This window comes from Passer domesticus, chromosome 2 (genome assembly GCF_036417665.1).
Source record: "Passer domesticus isolate bPasDom1 chromosome 2, bPasDom1.hap1, whole genome shotgun sequence".
Taxonomy (NCBI): Eukaryota; Metazoa; Chordata; class Aves; order Passeriformes; family Passeridae; genus Passer; species Passer domesticus.
The window spans coordinates 8745439-8764781 of NC_087475.1; the positions used below are offsets into that span (position 1 = coordinate 8745439).

The window sequence follows — 19343 nt, forward strand, 5'->3', positions numbered from 1 at the left end:
GTCAAGGAAAGCACAGTGCAGAGGTTACATGGACTGTCAAGGGATGAATTATTGATAGATAAGTAGAAATAATGTATGTTTTAAGAGTAAATTGGATGAGAGGACTTTAAAAGACCTTTAAACTCTACATTTTGGGGCCATTTTGTGGTGCTTTTCCAGCCCGCTGTGCCTGGTGTGGACAGCGTGCAAAACTTTAGATAAAATAACAATAACCAAGAAGCTGAAGACTGAAAAAGTCCCATGCACCTCCTTTTCCTGGTGCAGGACTGCTACAGGAGGGTTTCCCCCATTTGAGGAGCCCCCAGAAGAGCCCAACACAAAACAAACACCAACAACTGGTGCCCCGACAACCTCCCATTCCCAGTTTTGGGTCAGCCAGCTAGTGGCCCATCCCAGGGCAACTCCTGCAGCCAGGAGGATGCCAGGCTTCTCCAGAGGGCTCTGGGACATGGTCCACCACCCTGGCATCCTCTGCAAGGGCTTCTGTCTCTCTCTGTCCTGAGGGGAAGAGTGACTGGGCCCACAGCACAGGGAAGTGTCCAGCAGGATGATTATCCTGGTCCCAGCCCTCCATCTGCATGGCCAGGGTCACAGTTTTCCTCTTTTGATGGTTTCAGTTAAAGGTAAAACTTTCCCTGGTTGAAAACATGTTTTTGCACGTTTAAATTTGTTAGCAGTCACACAGGCAGATCTCAGGCTTTCATCAAAAGCTCTGTGGTATGCCAGCTAAAGCACCCCCTCCGGGAGATATGTGAGTTTATGGACATTTCAGCCTTCTTTTGATCACTTATTTTTTTCCTCATTGCTTTGAAATAGGTTTGCTTTGACTCTTACCTTGGAGATTTTACAGAGTTGTAAAATAACTTCTTGTCAAGAAAATACACATTCTACAAAAAATATTGCATGAGCTTTCTGACTGGCATTCTCACAAAGAGCAGAATAACTCCACCTTGGTCCTGTGAAATGATCTTTGCTTCTAACTGAGAGAGTAAATCTCATGACTGTGTATAAAGAACATTTAAAATCAATAATGAAATAAATAAATGGAACTGAAAGAGATACAACTGCAGACCAAATCCATCAGAATGCCAAATGACACCCCAACAAGCAGTGAAATATGGAGACAGCATCTTTTATGTACTGGTTTATTACACATTATTTTGATTGTACTTGGTTCATCATAGTAAAGTTATGCCTCTAGGTGAGAATCCACCAGCACATCAAAAAACAACAAAAAGAGTTTTAAAAAGAGAAAAACAACTAAAACAAGTTGCAAGTGTTGGATCCAGTTCTCAAGCTGTGACCCAAGCTGGAAGATGTTATTTTTAACAAGGAGGAAAGTTTGAAAGTGTCTGAACTTCTTAGCTCCCGAGTTTTTAGCTATACTAAGCTTTTTCCTTAAAATAAGTATTCTTCACGAATCCTTCCTACTTGATAATCTTCAAACATTTTAAAACTCTTTATAGACTTGATAATCTTGAAAAAGTACCAGAAATTATTTCCCAAGTCCTATGGAACAACCGAAAGTGCAGAGAAAAAGCCATTCTCCTATTTTGAAGTTAAGCTGTGATTATTAAACCAGGCTCAAGACTGGGGAGCTTGGGACTGGGAATTCATGGGACTGTTTTGTGCCATAGGATCAATTTTCCATGTAATTACTTCTCCTGTGATCCCTTCATCCATGTTTTTTGCCTTGTGGTACTGTGCTCAAACCCATAGGTGTTTTCTACATTTTAAATCTTCTCATCTTGGCTGAAAACAACTGTTTTCCCCCTTTGCTGTTAACTTGTATTTGCCCAGAGCTGGAGATGTCTCCTTCAAAACCTGCCCGCAGGATCTCAAACTCCCAGCAGCACAAGTACCAGGAATCCAGCAGGTATCCTCAGATCCAGCACCTTCCTCCTCCACTTCGCAGGACTTCTCAAAGCAGCTGAGCAAAAATGGGCACTTACACGTTTTCAGCAGCTTTGCACATGGTCTGGAGCAGCTGCTGCACTGTGGAGCTGAGGATGGACCATGCAGCACCCAGGTTTGCTCCCTCCTCAGTCAAATCTTGCAGGAGGAGGCTGGGAGCCCCAAGCAGAGATCCTATCACAGAATCATTGAATCAGAGAATAGTTTGGATTGAACTGGACATTTGTAGGCCATCAAGTCCAACTCCCTGCAATGAGCAGGGGCCTCTTCACTCAGGTTCCTCAGAGCCCCTCCAACTTGGCCCTGAATGTTTCCAGGAATGGGGCACCCACCACCTCTCTGGGCAACCTATTCCAGCGTTTTACCATCCTCACTGTAAAACACTTTTTTTCCTTTATTCTTCGTCTGGGCCTAAGACAGGCACTCATGGCTGCTATACAGAATTCTGGCCTTTCTAAATACTTGAGCTGATTAAAAGAAACATCTCTAGTGAGTCCTGAAACTCACTCCATCTTGCCCCCAACAGATCAGTGTTAGAGGATCTGCCCAGCATCCCTGAGCCTTGGAGGGAGGACATGGTGCTTTCCCCCATGAGTCCCTGCCCAAGGAATCTCACTCTGGAAAGCTGCTCCATTTCTGAGAGGCAGATGTGCTCAGCCCTGTGCCCTGGCCCTACTGCAGCCCAGGGACTGGGGATCTTCAGAAATACCCTCGGTCTGATACACTTGAGCATGACAGATGCTCAGCTCAGTTTCTTGGAGTTTTTCTTCCTTTTTTACCATTACTCAGGAGACTCAACTCATTTCCAGAAGGAATAAGTATGTGCCAGGGGGATGCATATAAATTGTATATGATTGACCATCACAGATAAAACATAAAGAGAGCTGTCTCCAGGTGGGCTGGGAACCAGCAGCATTGCACCCATCTCTATCCCACCTGAGTGCCCTCAGCCAGGGGACAGTGCTGGAAGCCAGGCAGGGGGATCCTTCCTCACAAAAGGTCCTTTGGGGCTGGGTGTGGGGCAGCAGCCTGACAGACCCGAAACTAGCCTGGTTTAGCTGGCTGAAGGCAGAAATGCATTCTGCAGAGGCAGAGAGGAGAACTCCCAGGTGGGGAGCCTGCCGCAGGCAAGGAGAAACTCCTCACAGTCATGCAAGGGATAGCAGGAATTAGGGAGATCTGCACTGAGGCATTATTGTAAAGCAAGGCAACCCCGACGCTCAGGGAGAAAGGGTGCATCTGACTCCATCTCATCAGAAGGCTAATTTATTACTTTATTGTATTGTATTATATTATATTATATTATATTATATTATATTATATTATATTATATTATATTATATTATATTAAAGAATACTATACTATACTTAAGAATACAAAAGGGATATTTACTGAATGCTAAAAAGATAATAATGAAAACTCCTGACTCTTTCCAGAGTCCCGACACAGCTTGGCCCTGATTGGCCAATGAGTCAAAATAACTCACACCAGAGTCGAACCAAGCAATCACCTTGGGTAAACAATCTCCAAACACATTCCACATGATCACAACACAGGAGAAGCAAATGAGACAAGAATTGTTTTCCTTTTCTTTGAGGCCTCTTGCTTCCTTTCAGCTTCCCAGGAGAAAATCCTGGGCAAAGGAATCATATTCAGGGAATGTGAATGCCACAAGCTTTAGATATCTACAGAGCACGGGGCAGCCAGGAGAGTCTGAGGGTGCTGCCATTCACTGACCCTTTACAGACCAACACTCACTTCCAGGGCAAGTCTCTTCCTCAGGCAGCTTTGGTCCCAGCCTGCTGTGCCTGTTCCTCTGCCCGAGGCACTTGGAGGAGAGTGACAGTGCCAGTCTGTGCTCAGCAGCTGGCAGTGCCCATCCTGCACCCCAAACAACCCCATCACCCCCAGCAGCTCCTGGTAATCCCACCTCAATCCACCTCCATGCTGCTGGATTGAGGCTCTTGGATCTTGCTGGGGTTGCACCCCCTTGCAGAGCACTGCTCCTCATGGAATTCCATCACATCCTGTGTTATTCAGAGCACCCCTCACTTCACACCGTGGTTGCACACACACACACACATCCAATTCCATTTTACCTGTTTTAAAACCATGCAGTATGAGGGGACACCAAATAGAAACAATTTGTACCAAAAGTTGTGCAATGCATCAGTGAATGTTGTGTACCCTAGGATGGGTGGTATTGACTCCACAAATGCAGCCCAGACTGGGATATTAAAATATTTTGTAGACAATCATGACATGTAACTAAAACCTGGAGGTGCCACAAACAGGCAGCCAAAGACAGCTGGGGGAAAGTGTTAATAGAGACCTGGAAGTGGCAATTTCCCTTCCTGCTGGATTGGGATGTTGGGGAAGACACACTGCCCCTCTCTGTTTTCCAAAGGTGGCTTGGCAAAAGTGCAGAGAAGACTTTGCCAGTCAGCAGAAGGAGGTACAGCAGCAATCATGGCAGGGACCTTTGGACATTCTGGAAAACTTTCAGGAGAGGACTTAGGCAGGGAGGAGGAGTCAACTCTTATCTTTAACCTGATTTTTCTGGCTTTTCTCCTCCCTTCTCCTTGCCCTGTTCCCTCCCTTTCACTTGTGAGGAGGCTGAGACAGAGACTTGCTTTATTCATGCAAAAGGTTTGAGAGAGGAGAAAGGACTGAATCACACTAAATGCACTTCACACTCCCCAGACATCAGGCATCCTTCCAGCACACCCCCCTACTGTGTCCTGGAACCAGCAGCAATGCTGCTTTTGGCACTGGAAACACAGGGACCAAAAGGATCTCTCTGCTTGTCTGGGCCAGTCACACACTGTCAAGGAAAGCTTCAAAAAGTTCAATAGTTTTCCAAGCTGCTTCCCTAAACTAGTTAGGATTTTTTTAAAAATTTTCCTTTTTTGCTCCTTTGTTTGTATCTATTTGTCCTGGACAATGTTATGACAAATTTTGAAGGCAGCAGCTGAATTTCCAGAGGAGGAAGAAAAGAAGACACAGGGTGAAATGTACCATGTGTAGTGATCTCAGTGCTACCCATCCTCCTGGACTGCTTATGCTGCAAACCCACTGGCATGCCCAAAATATGTAAATATATAGAGGTTCATCAGCAATCAGCATGATGAATCCAAAAGATAATCCAAACCAGCAGAATTGTTATTTTCATCCACAGAACCACGAGTGAAAACTGGGGTGGATGTGAGGGAGCCTCCCAAGGATTACTAATTTTATGTCCAGAGCACCCAAAGGTGTGGGGCTTGGAGGAAAGTGCCTCAATCTGTCTCTGCTCCACTTACTCCATGCTGCAAACTTCATTTCCAGCACAGCAGAGCTCTGTGCAGCCTGACAGAAATAATGGAAATCTCCAGGGCTCAGTGCCAGCAGAGCTGCCCAAATCGTGTTCTGCTCTCCATGGATGCACTGGGTACAGCTGCCCTGGGTCACGGGTGTGAAGGGATTTTGGAGCCTCCCTCTAAGAGCCCAGATTTGGAAACTTTTTTTGCTACAGTGGTAACTTTTTTTTTTGCATAGAGTTAGTGTGAGCAAGCTGCACTTCACCTTCCCCTCAGCTTCAGTGCTGAGAGAGCTGGAGCCTCATAAAAATCCCAGCAGTGCACTTTTCATGTGGTTTTTTTTCTGGGGGAGCCCAGCCAGCAGGCAGGAAGGGGCAGATTTCTCCCACAAGGCAGGTGAGGGCAGGCTGAGGGCAGCCAGTCCAGGGGCTGATGCAACTTTCCCAGAGAGGAGGTGATAAAGGGATGCCCTCACCTCCTTTCCCAGCCCTGACCAGGCAGGGTCACTTCACAGCAGGAGCAGGATCAACATCCAGATTATTTTTGTGCCTTTCTTCTGTGTTTCCTAACGCAATGTTTGTGGTGTTTTGTGAAACAAGTGTTTGTGGAAGAATTAGGCCAGATACAAAGCGTCTTGGAACAGACACAAAGAGCAAACGCTGACCCATGACAGATATTTCTTTTATCTGCTCCCGCGCGTGCCCTGATTGTTCCCATGCCCAGCTCCTCAAGGACACAAATCTGTCACAATCTCCATCCAGCAGTCCCAGCTCTGTCTCCAAAAGGACTGGGAATAATTGGCTCCCTTTTGAGGTTCCCCAGAGCAGCCTTTGGGGTGCTGCATCCCCCTCAGCTGCCTTTCAGGGGGCCTCCCAAGGTGTGTAGATGGTGCCGGTGTTTCATTCCCCTTCCCCAGGGGAAATCAGAGGCAGGAAATTATATGGCTGCTACACACACTCCCACACCCTGCAGAATCCATCCTTCCATGAAAATGCCAGAGAGATTTAAACAGCTCGCATAATTTCAAGAGGAAGCAGCGAGAGTAGAAATAAATATACATTGTAATTGTATAATATCACTGGGTTCAGGAAAAAAAAAAGAAGGAAAATATAATAACAAGAAAGCTATGTGCTTACAAAGGAAACCAGATCTGCTGGCAGCTCTTGGCACCAGATGGGACTGGATCCACAGGAAAGCATGGCAGGGCAAGTGCCCATGATCCAAAGGGAGTGGTGCCACACTGCTCCCAGTCCAGCACTACTGGGAGTGGTCCTGGCTGCTGCTGCAGTGACAGCCACCAGTGCCACCCATTGCTCCAGGCAGCTGCTGGCACTCCAGCTGTTTAGTAGAAGTTACAATGAATGCATGGACAGATAACCTCAAAAAATGCCCACTTTGAGAATTTTTTTCTGAAATTATTTTGTGTTCTTACCTTGTGTTTTAAATTATCTAATGCTGATCTGCATGCAGATCAGGGTGCGGAAATTTTACTTAATAACTAATATACCTAATGCAATAAAAATATCTTCCAAGTTCCAAGGTGAAAAAAAGAGCTTAATCTCCATTTACCAGTGGACACAGAGAAGCACAGTGCCCTCAATCACTCAGAGATTATTTCCCTGTGGATTTGCCCATTTAAGATAGCAGCACTTCAGGGGAGAGTTCCTACCTGTTCTGTATGCCTAAAATAAATTACTGGGCATTTTGTGGGGTGAAGTACAAGATCTTTAAGGCTGCAAGAGGGAAAGGCTACAGAAAAGTCAGGTGCTGGTGACCCTGTGGCAGAACATACCCATTTTTGGCAGGGGCAAGCCCCATTCCCCCTGCAAACAAAAGGAGCATCAGATCCAGGAGTTTGCGTGCTGTGATGACATTCATCCCAGCAGGGCTCTGCTCCTGAGGAGAGCAGGCACCAGGAAATTATGTGCAATACATTTAGCTGATTTACAGCTCTGTGCTTGTGCAAGCCCACTGTCAGCTCCAGTTGCTTTACAGCCAGCAGCAGCTTTTAGAAGTTTAAAGGTTTCTTTTCCAGCTCACAATATGCATACAAGGTGCAAAAGAAGCCTACAAAAACCATGAGTTAAAGGGAAGACATAATTTCAAGAAGGAAAATGCACATAACCCCATAAGAAAGAAGAGTCTAATATGTCCCTTGGAAGGAAATTCCCCATCCCAACCCAGGTACCAAGGAACTGAAAGAGGGGCTGGTGGGGGCACTGGTGGCCCCTCTGAGCACATGGGAGATTTAATTTAGGGTGAAAAGAGTGGAATGGATGCCATCAGCACATGGCATTTTCATCCAGGATAGCAAGAATCTGCCTGTTGTTACTCCCACTCTTACCCTGTGGATAGATAAAGGAGAGCCAGTATTAATATGAATCTATCTGGAGGCAAACAGCATTTCTCAGAAAAGCACTGGCAAGCTTGGGTGAGGCACACATAGATCCAGTCAACACACAAGTCTCAGGTTCATACATTTTGGGAAAAATGTGAAATCACTAAATAATAATTCTGTTTCTCATTACGCTGCATCATAAGGAAATACAACACATCTCTTAATGTGTAAAACTTTAAGTTAATTTTTAACTTTCCTTCTTTATCTGCCTCTAAGCTAAGCTCAGACTATCACAGTGGGCACCTCTCCAATTTCTGCTTATTATTTTGAGTCACCCTTTCCATGGCTCTTGCTCTCATGCAAAGACCAACTTTGAACTTTGTGCATTACCAAGTTTGCTTCACTGTGACTTACTTCTTCTTAAAAAAATCACCCAAACTGAGGCCATTTTACTTTCAATGCATTTATATTTTAGCTTCTTTAAGCCTGGTGAGAACCTCACTGAGCTGCAATTCGGACAACCTTCAAAGCTGAGGGGAGCAAATGTGACTTTTGCTGTCCATATCTACCATCTTTAGCTAAAAGCCTTGCTGTGCATGTGGTTGAAGCACTAGGAAGTGTCAGAGTTTACTGTAATTCCTGGATAAGCTGGAGCAGAGGACTTCTTTCACATCGCTTACGTACATTAGAGGGTGTGTCTGTATCTCCTTATTGCTGAAATTTCACCATAGCTGGACTTCCCAGGGGGTTTCTGTACCCTCTCCATCTTTATCAGACTCAGTAGGGAGAAAAAATGTCAAAGAATATTTTTTTTGTAGTTTCATTTCTGATTTTCTGAAATGTAGATTGGTTGTTGGGTTTTTTTTTGTTTTGTTTTTTGTTTTTTGTTTTTTTTTCTTGAGTGGAACATGGAACTTATTCACTACCAGGGCATCCAGGGGCTGCACGTTGAGCCAGGCCACTCTAAATTATATTCAAACACATAGGGAGAAACAATTGCTGCCTCATAGCATTTACAGCTGAGATATCTTCTCTAAACCATTGACACAGAAATAATTGTTTGCAAGATCCCATTCTTTTGTTTGTAAACTTGTTAGAGCTCTGAAAATATGGTCTAACTGTAGAGGGGTTAAAGCACCAGCACAGACCAGTGGCACCCAGAGAGAAAAGCCCTCTGGGAAGTGTTTTCCGTTGCATCCCTATCAATGCATAGGGAAGACCTACAGGGGCTCCACATCCCCTCCACAGCAGGCACAAACCCCTTCTGCCCTCTTGTCACTGACAACAAAGCCAGAAATGAGGTTCCATCCCACCCCTCCACTTCCATGCACTTCTCCTGTGCCCCTTCCTCCTGGCTGGGCACTGGCAGCTCAGGAAGCACAGAGTGCTGCAGCCAAAGCCAGATGTTTGGTCTGGACAAATTCAGCATGAAATGATTTTAAACCAACTTAATAAAGATAACACTTAATGAGAGACCTACACACAATTTTTACCTAATGCAACTTTTTTCTTTGAGTAAACCTCAATGCAAGTACCACTTAAACCATTAAAATTTAATTACTAGTACAGAAATGCACCCTTTGCCATGCACACAAGTAATTTGTCTTGTATTTTGAATATGGAATATTAATAAATAAAACTTAGCACCTATGTTGTGACTGTGTTTCAAACTGCTTTTAATATTAATTAACGCTCACCAGCTTGTGTGAGGCAGAAAAACATTATTAGCCTAGTTTTTACACACTGAGGCAGAGAGCTTTCTCCAGCCTGCAAGCTCCTTGGGCACCAGCACCACCGAGCTCTTTAAACAGCACTTTTAACTCCTGCAGCTCAGAGTACTTTGCAAAGGAAATTGGCTTCCTTTCCTTGAGATGAAAGGAGCCAGGAGGAGAAGAGAGCTGTCAATTCAGAGGTCTAGACGTGTTTTATTCAAATCCCTGGGGCTCCAGCTGCTTGCCAGGTCCCCTGGCTGTCCCCTTGGCTGCTGACAGGCGCAGGGCTGCGAGGAGAGTCTCTCTCAGCAATTGCAGCCTGGACCAAGGTGGGCACAGGGCAGATGCTCCAGGCCCTGGGCAGTGTCTCCTGGGGTCTCCTCCTCACCCAAAGCAGGATCCTGAGCTGCCAGCCTTCCACAGGGGACTGCAATTCTAGAAGAAATTGCTGTGCCAGCTTTTCTGTGTTTATTACCTGGTTCCTCTTGGCCAAGAGCCAGAAACCTCTGGTCTCGGCCAAGGTGCAGCTCTCAGGCCCTGAAGGCTCAGACCTGGGCTCTGACTTGCTGTGGTGTTGCATTTTTGGGACTGGCAAGCCCTGAAGAACCTTCCTGGGGCCAAATGCTCCAGGACAGGAGATGGGACAGCTCTGTGGGCTCCTGTAACCTGCTAGAGAGCAGCAGGACAGGACGGGAACCCCGGGCAGCCTCCCTGGTCATTGCCCCAACCCTCAGACAGGCTGAGCACACCAGGCAGCTGGTGATGACATGAGCAACAGATTTGTCTGGGGCCAAGATGTGAGATTAAAACACCCACAGCCTTCCCCAGGGCTCAGTGAGGAGCCCTGGAGTACACGTGCAGGCACAGACACAAGCTGCCCTTGTGGAGATTTGCCAGAGCGGAGCCAAACCCCGAGCCAAACCCGGGGCAAAAGGCAGGGTTGTTTTGGTTCATTTCTGTTTGCTGAAAGCAATTCAATGGAAGAACTAAACAAAAAGGGCTTGTAGGATTGCTGCTGCCAGGTGACAAAGGCCATTTTAAGGAAGGCCATGGCTTGACCTGGCCTTACCTCACCTTGCTGGCTGGCCTTCCCCTCACGTCTCCCACTCTCACACCAGCCCTCTCTCCCACCTTCTGGCATGTTACCTCCTCCAGCCTCAGCCCCATGCTGCTGTGTGCTGTGCTCAAGACACCACCATCTACACCTGATAAACACCACACGGTCAGAAAACAGTGGGCTGACTGGTCTGGAGCTGGTTACTGGCAAAAATAAGTTGTCCTCTGCAGCAGGATCTCAGATGAGTAAATGGTCCTTGTGAAGCTCAGGGGACTCTGCATGGACACAGGTCTGATGGTCACTGTAAAGCACAGAGGACTTTACATGGACACAGGTTTTGTAAAGCACAAGGGACCCTACATGGACACAGGTCTGATGGTCCTTGTGAAGCACAGGGGATTCTACATGGACACAGATTTGATGGTCATTGTGAAGCACATGGAAGAATTCTATATGGACACAGGTCTGATGGTCTTTGTAAAGCACAGGGGACCCTACAGGGACACAGGTCTGATGGTCCTTGTAAAGCTCAGGGGACTCTGCATGGACACAGGTCTTGTAAAGCACAAGGGACCCTACATGGACACGGGTCTGATGGTCCTTGTAAAGCTCAGGGGATTCTACACAGCCACATGTTTGATTTAAATTCTGAGTTGATCTTGCAGGGGAGGGAAAAGCTGTGAAAGTTATAAACATTCTGCAGATTTCTGCAGTAGGTGATTATGTCAGGGGGACGTGACCCCTATTGTCACCACCCTGGTCTCTGCAGGAGCTCAGGAAGCAGTGGGATGTTTGGTACTTGAAAATCTGTCAGCCAAGTGTGAGCCAGAAAAGGCCAGCAAGTTCTCAATGTCAGGACCTGACAAGGGGTGGAAGGAACCCCAGAGCAGAGGGTCAGCTCTCAGCACCCCCTGCACACCTCTCCTCTTCAGCAACAGGTGATTTCTCTGCAGCAGGCACATTGGGGGCACTCACCTGCTTCCACCTCAGCTGGGACCAACAGGGCAGAGGGCAGCTCAGATGCATTTTTCAAAAACAAAAAGAAAAACCAACCAAAGAAATAAAACAGGAGAGTCCCCCGCATTTAAAGAAAAGAGCAAAGCAAAGCCCCAGAAGGCTTTTGGTGGTATTCCCAGCACCTCCAGTGGCTCTTGGCTTCTGGCCAGCCTGGGTGAACAGGTTCTACCATACTCTTTAGCCTCCTCTCCTCACCAGAGACTGCACTGGCAAGACCTTGTGGTGCTTGCATGTCACATCTCAGTTAACTGGGTCTTAATTTGTAGGGAAAAACCCCAAACTCAAACCCCACCATCACCACCAAGAACACCCAAACAAAAACCCACAAACAACAACAACAACAACAACAAAAAAAAAAAAAAAAACAACCAAAAAAACCCCAAAAAAACCCCAAAAAAACCCCCCCAAAAACAGAAAAAACCCCAACAACAACAACAACACTCCCAAATAAATAATAATAATAAAAGATTTTTTAAAAATATCCACAGGTCTCCTCTGAGAGCAAGTCCCAGCAGAGCTCACAGGTCTGTCAAGCAGTTCAAGCATTATGTGAGACCAAAGCCAGAGGCTATTGAGGGGCAAGACCTAGAGGGTCCCTCTCTTCTGGGCTCTTCATTTAGCAGATTTGCTGAGGTTTAACAGCAGCAGCATGTAATACAGCAGTAGCTGCTCCCTCCTCCAAATGATCATTTAGCCCAGGCTTACCAAGCCATTCATTTCATGCTTATTAACCTTTGGAGTATTGTTTTGTCCAGACTGCCAGACAAATTAACTTTTAAGAGGGGTCTATATGGATGTCTGCAAACTCCCTCGGACACAAAGCAACTCTTAAGGAATATTTAATGAAATATGAAACAGTCAGTTTATCTATCTGTAAACTAACACATCGTTCTGGACAACAACTCACTGGAAGTGCTGTGGGTAATTCTCAGGGAAAAAAAAAAGTATCTAAAGAGGCAAATAGGGAAGAAGAACAAGACATCCAGGTACATCTACAGAAGTGCTCTAAAATCCCCATGCCAGATCCCTGCACAGCACACCAAACCCAGGCACTGGACTGCAGCAAACTGCTGGGAGGGGGTGGCAGTTCCAGGGGGCTTGGATGACACTCATTTGTCACTGTGGAGAAGCCTGTGGAAAGCAGATTCCCTAAAAATTGGCCCAGAGATTTTCTCTCACCACATACTTGCATGCAGGCCAAGTCTCCTTCTTAACATACTTTGCCTTTTGTTTTGTTTTTCTGACTTGCAACAACAACCCAAATAAACCTCTGGAAACAATGAAAGCATTAAAGGAAAATGTCATGCCTATCAATAAATGCCTTTGTAGCTGTGGGAGCGGAGAAGGCATGATGTCACTGGGGGGAACAGCTTAGAAAGTTCCATTGAGAAAAGGGATCTGCCTTTAACTGATGCAAAACATCCCAAAATATGCGCTGTGCCACCCAGATATCCAGGAGAGCACGGAGCTGTGATGCAGCACAGGCCAGGAAACTGATTTAATTCAGAAGCCACAGAAGAAATTTGTACTTATTTACCACGGGGCACAGAGAGGTGATGAGTGCAGGGTTTAATTCTGTGAGCAAAGATATTGAGGGGAGCATTCTCCATACACTGAGACATGATAGCAACCCCTCAAGGTGTATGTGAAATGCTGAGGCTGGGTGAAGCTCTGCAGCTGAGCTGTTGAGTTCCACTGTAGGACCTTGCATGAAATAAAAAAACAAGTTTGCTCCTCTCACCTTGGCTGCCTGATGGACCTCTGTTTGTTTCAAGTACATGACAAAGGGATGAGCCTCTTCTCCTGGTGACAGAGATGTTTTAATTTTCTTGCTGACTTTGTCCTGAAGTGGACTGGAAACAGCAGCCTGGTCCCTCAGGCCTGGGCAGTGGCTCAAAAAGCCACCTCTGGTCACCTTCCAGCTTCCACCCTTTAGTGGCTCAACTATTTTCAGTGCATCACTTAGCAGCTTTCTGGCTGGTGGCTCTCTATACTGACAAGTACACTGGATTGAGATCAGATAACAGGATTTTGAATGTGAGAAGAGCTAACACCGTGATGGTTACTTTTGGATCCAGATTTACCCTCCTGAAATTCCTGGGAGGGTGGGATCTGAAATCCTGGTTTCTGCAGCTCAGAGGTCCAGAGGTGAGTCAGGGCTCCAGTTCTGGGCTGGGTAAATGTTGTTCTAAAACACTTAACCACCTCTTCAGCTCACTAAAAACCTGAGACTTCCCCACCTGGGAATAAGAGTGAAAAAGCAGAGTCCCAAACAGCAAGGTCCTGCAAAGCTTTCTGGTTTTCCTCTCTACAGTCACCCTCTTTTAAGGAACAACTCTGGAGGAAAATTAGATCAACGTACAGTGTTACAATAAACTTCATAGTGAGAAAGTACTGGCTCCTGGCAGTCTGTGCTGGGATATATAGAAATTATGGACTTTTGCCCAAACCCACGATGTGCTGGGCTTTTGCTGTTGCTGTTGATGAAAGGCATGAGCAGGTATGAAACAAGGTGAGCAGAGAGCCTTCCTGCCTGTGTTTCAGGTCATCCCTCCTCTCTCATTTGCAGCATGGCAATTGCTGCTGCCAGAGGCATCCACAGGTCACAAACAGAGGAAGACAGCTCCAACTGGAGCATCGGGAAGTGCTCAGGTACAATTTTGTTCTGGGAGAAGTGGTGGTTTGAAAATGTCAGTGCAGGGCTGGGAGTGTGTCTGCACTGCAGAGAGCAGCACTGCCAGGGACAGCTGAGCTGGCCCTAAAGAGCTGCTGGCACAGGAAGGACATGAGCAGCTCTGGTGCACCTCAAACACAGGGCAAGTCCAGCTGGCAGTGACCTTGAAGTGTCTGGAGTGCAGACAGAGCTACGTCCTGTCCCCTGTACCCAGACTGTGGGTCAGGTCTGCTCTCCACTGAGCACAGTCTGTCCTGGGAGCAGGCTGGCACATCCCAGGTGTCCTTGTAATGTAACCAAGGCCAGTGCAGGGACTGCTGTGGACCTGCACCTTCTCACAGCAGGCAGAGATGTGCTCCCTTCCCACTGTTTAGATGCCGCAAATCCTACTGGCTCTTTCATCAGGATGGATGATTTCTGGCTCTCCTCCCCCAAATGCTGAGTTATTACAGCTAAAATCCACTGGATGCTCCTGTTTATAAAGCAAAGGCCAGCACAGCTCACATTTCCAAAGCATAGCTGGATCTGGTTTAGAGAAAGAGCAGTGAAGTCATAACAACTTATTCTATCATTAAATTCAGCTGTCCCAGTTTGGGCAGACTTGGGAAGCAAAACAATTGTAGGCTGAAGTTAAACAGACCTTTTTCAGGGTAGATTTGTGCTCTAAAATGCTACAATTTGTGGTTGTGAGGGTCCCTTCACAAGGCTCCTGTGCAATGCTAGCACATGAAGGGTCACACCAAATGTCTACCATATGCTGCACAGGCACAGTTTCCTCTCGAGGTTTTCATTATTACATTTTTATTTTTTCCTTTAATTCCCTAGGCTGGGAAGTAGATGCAGTTTTATTGATGGGAAGAATTTCACCTGTTCAAATCAGGTTTTGAGGGATCTGGACATGCTTTTTTTTAACTTTTCCTGACAAGCATTCCACCCCTTGTCTCTCCAGGGAGTGGTGGTCATGCTTCTCATTTCCTTGCACGTACCCCAGGTACCTGTGGCTGTGCTGCACAGGGCTAAGGCAACACAAGAACCCTCTGCTTACTTAACAGAAGAATGTAAATGAATGTCAGTCTCACCTCTAATGTCACATGAGAGTCAACACAGGAAGATTATATTCCACCAAAAGCCTTGGCCTGCAGGTCACTGTCCCCCTGCCATCCTACTCCAGCTATTCCAGGAAAGTCAACAGACCTCGACCGGTCATCTCTTCCAGGTGGGTCAACAAATGATACCACTGAGCTCATTTAGACTTTTTAAAAGCATAGCTTTTCTAACTGGGAAAATATATACTGAGCAAATTTCATCCTAGCTCAGACACGCTTAGACAAATTAGAGTACAAAGTTCCTCTGCTTGTTTTGTTTCTCCATAAAAGCATTTGCAAAAAAGGCTAATCCACATCATTAACTGTACTAAGTTGGTGAATCAGCCAATTCTATATTTAAGTTTCTAATTCTGGGTTTCTACACATGATGAAGAAAGATTTGCTGTCACAATTGGTGGACTACAGTCACAACCTGTAGCTTTTAAACACTTTCTTATAGGGTTCTTGAGTTTTGGCCCGAGTTGCAATTTCAAGAGATCATTCTCAGTGAAGTTGTGGATCAGATGTAAGCCAAATTAATGCAAACAAAAGGTAGCAGGCCAGGTAACTTGCAGAATAAATGCTTGGGAACCCACTTACATTACTCTTTACACAGACAGCTTTATTTGAAAGTACCTGTTCTGAACAATTCAAAACCACATTTTTTATTGTAAAGGAGGCAGAGTTGGGCTCAGAGAGGTTCGGGATGAGAAGAAATAAAAGACTACTTTTGACAGCAATGCATTCTGTTTCCCAGCTAAATCTGTCCTCAGGTCTTACTGAGGACATGCAGAAAGTGCTACAGCTCCCATTTGATGTGCAGCACTGAGGTCTGGTCCTACATTCAGTTAACAGCACTCTGCTCACAGACCATGGTAACTTTGCCTGGCTGTTCTAAGGTATTTCTGCAGCCACTGCAAAAATGTGAATTATAATATTCCACCTGGATATAACAGGATGTGAATACCAGGAGCTCTCGAAGCAGAACTCATCCTTCAGCTCCTGAGTGGAAGCGATGCCTTTCTTGACTTTGTAGCACTGTTGAAGATTCAACAAATTTCCCCTTCGACCTCCACATGCTCTAGAGAAGGATTCCAAAAAGGATGATACTTGAATTTCCCTAAGGCTTCACATTTTATGGAACACGTAGAACAAAGACTGAGAGCCATGGCTTCAACTGAGCGTGTGAGTGTTCCCATCCAGTGAGGGCTGCACTGGGAGGAGGATGAGGAAGAAATCAAGGAGATTGTGTGGGAGGTGTAGAGGCACTCTTCAGTCCATCATTATACACTTACTATTTTTAAGACCACTGATCACATTCAGGCTAACTCTAAAATACTGGATTAGATTGCTTCAGCGCTCCCCTCAGGCCTTAAGAAATTTTCAGGTATTTTTAAATCACGACTAATTACAAGATGTGAGCTGATGCACAACTCTGCCTTTTTCTGCAGCCATCTTACTCTTACCCAGTCTTGTTTATTTAATGGTGTCTTAATCCAAGCTAATCACGTCCCTAGCAGCAAATTATGTTCTAAATGACAATGAATTATGCTAGCAGGAGGATAATCAGAGGAAAGCAATCCAATCACTTCTATTTTTTTCAGCACACCTTAATCAAAAATGGCAGAGAAGAAGAAGAAGAAGACACATTGCAGAGCAGCACATGAGGAGTGAGGTATTGATGAACATTCCTGGACCTGCATTAAGCAAGTGTGAAGAGAGTGTGAGACCCTCCCATCAGACCTGTACCTTCAGCTTTGTACTGACTGCAGGGCAAGTAAGACAGGGCTCTGGGGGAAATTGGGGGAGACATGAGGAGGGGGTAGAAGGAGGCTGGTGAACAGTGTTACCTGGTCTTGAAAGCACAATTAGTCATGAATAAATGATAATTTATTAGTCCTCCTCTAAGAGCCTGCACTAGCCTCCAGAAAAGCCCTTGGTGGGTCAGGTCAGTTCAGTTCAGGTTGAGTTGGGGCTGAGCAGCTCCCTTGGCTGATCTGGAGAGTGGGAAGGGAGAGGGAACAGGGGAGGAGCAGGATTGGAGCATCCAGACTTGCAGCATCTCAGTGGAAGCTGAGCACAGACACAGTGCACTGCAGAGCTGCACAGCCCCTTCTCTCCCCCAGGCTGTTTGTTTTCAGGGAAGCAGTGTAGTAAGGATACTGGGTATTTATCAGCCTTTCCAATGCCCTGACAGACAGGCCGCATGTCAAACATGCTATTTATCAGGAAGCACTTTTATTGATTTTTCTTGATAAGAGAGTAAAATATTGGCAAAGGCTTCTCTTACTCTTTATCATGAACATCAACACAGAGCAAATTTCATGCATTAGTCCCTTAGTTTTTTGACAATAATGTAGAAAGCTTAAATAAACTCACTCATCTTGCAGCACTGTTGCTTCTGGAATAGCTGCTTTGTAGCAGTTATTCAGTTGCTGGAAGTGTCAGATCAGCAGCCAAACAGCACAGCCAGTCCTGGCACTCAGAGGGGATTATCTGGGGCTAGAGAACTGCCCCATGCAAAAACAGATGCTAGCAACAATTTGCTAAAGTGATATGCCCTGTCCCACAGTTGAGAAGTACCCTGGGACCCTTTCTCCATCTGCCTGCACACAGCTGTCATTTGTTTCAGCCTGATTCAAAAGTACATTTTGTCTTCAACAGTTTCATATCAGCCACAAACACCATGAGAAAACAGGACAAAGCCTTCTCTGCAGTGGGAAAAGAACCTTAATGGACAGATCTCTTTCAGCAAGGCTTAGGGAAAAAAAATGCTTCTAAAAAGGCAGTAAATAAATTGAGATTCAGCCTAAGTGAATGCAGGCTGGTATGTTTTGGGGGGAGGGAGGAAGGGGAGGAGTACAAAGGAAAGGCACTTACAGTCATGAAAAAGGCTGAGAATCAATAAACAGACTGAAGAGCGGTGAACAAAATGCACCAGGCTTGAAAATGAAAAAAACACAAAACCCCTCCAGCCTTGGGGAATTAGTGCTGCATATACATCTGCAATAGCCCAGGAGAAGAAAAATTAAGGGTTCTTAAACTGTTGATGGCTGTAGACAAAACCCCACACATTTTAAATTATCTACTTTAAAAAGGACCTGATATTTCCCATATCCTACTTTATGGCTCTTTAGGACTGGGATCAAACCCAGAAGAGTTGGGGTAGCAGTTTGCTGCCACTCGCAGGGGTTATGCCTGTCTGATGGGGTAGGAAGGAATGCTACAAGAAGAGGAGGCTTAGGAATTTTGTAACCATGAATTGTATACACTGAAGGTTCTCAGCACCATACCAAGTTTATAACAAACACCTGTAATGGAATATATATTTATTCTGCTTCTATTTCTTTCTTCAAAATGCATTGCCATAAACCTGCTAGGCTTCTTAAACCTTGGGATCCTGTTTGTTTAAGATGCTCTTTTCCTGCTGGAGATGTGCTTTTTCAGGCTGAGCACAGAGAGCTCAGGCAGTGAAGCTCTAAACACCTCTCCCATCAATTCCTGCTATCATGCTGAGGAGAAAAATAAGATAATCTCACCAGACCCTGCTCACGTCAGGAAAATGCATAGGCAAGAAGGCAGAGCACATGGAAAAGCACCTTGTCTCAGCAGAAATGTCCCCCTCAGTTAGGGCAGGTTTCCTCCCCAGGGACACCAGTTGCACTGCTGGTCCGTGGGGTGAGGTGACATTTCTGGCACTGACAGCCCAGCTGTGGATGTGTGAGCAGGTCTGGCCCAGCCCAGCAGGAGTTTTCCCTGTGTCTGACTGCAGTGTTTGGAGCCAGAGCCTTCACACTCTGGGGCAGTGATCTGGTACTGAGGGAGTGAAGAATCACAGAACCACAGAATATTCTGAGTTGGAAGTGTTATAGATGGATGATTAGCTCTCACAATTAGGGGATGACTATTGTGTGACTGTTAAGAAAAACTTTAGTGATGTATAGTTATGTTATTGTAGTTTAGATGTCCTCTGATCTCCCCATAGTTCCCTTTCCCCCCTGTATTGTGACCATCAGACAGCCTGGGCTGTCTAGGACAGGTAGAAGAAGGTGTGCACATGTGTGCCTGGCATGGGGCAGTGGGGAATGGAAAAGCTTGGTGCCTAGGGGGGAGGCATGGCAACACCTGACCTCCAATCCAGTTACAAGAAAGCAGTTTCCACTGATAGATGGCAAAGAAGAGCTGACTGACAGACTTTGGGAGGGGCCAGGGCTGGCTGATGCAACCCTAGGGGTATAAAAGAGTG

The 19343-nt window shown here is 45.9% G+C and overlaps 1 long non-coding RNA gene across 1 annotated transcript; it reads left to right on the top strand.

The window, feature by feature from the left end:
• The first annotated feature begins 11852 nt into the window (after positions 1-11852).
• LOC135295189 (uncharacterized) lies at positions 11853-18988 on the top strand. The gene is made up of 4 exons (XR_010357212.1): positions 11853-13990; positions 14962-15228; positions 16702-16874; positions 17762-18988. It is a non-coding gene; the product is annotated as an uncharacterized LOC135295189 (long non-coding RNA).
• The last annotated feature ends 355 nt before the right edge of the window (positions 18989-19343 follow it).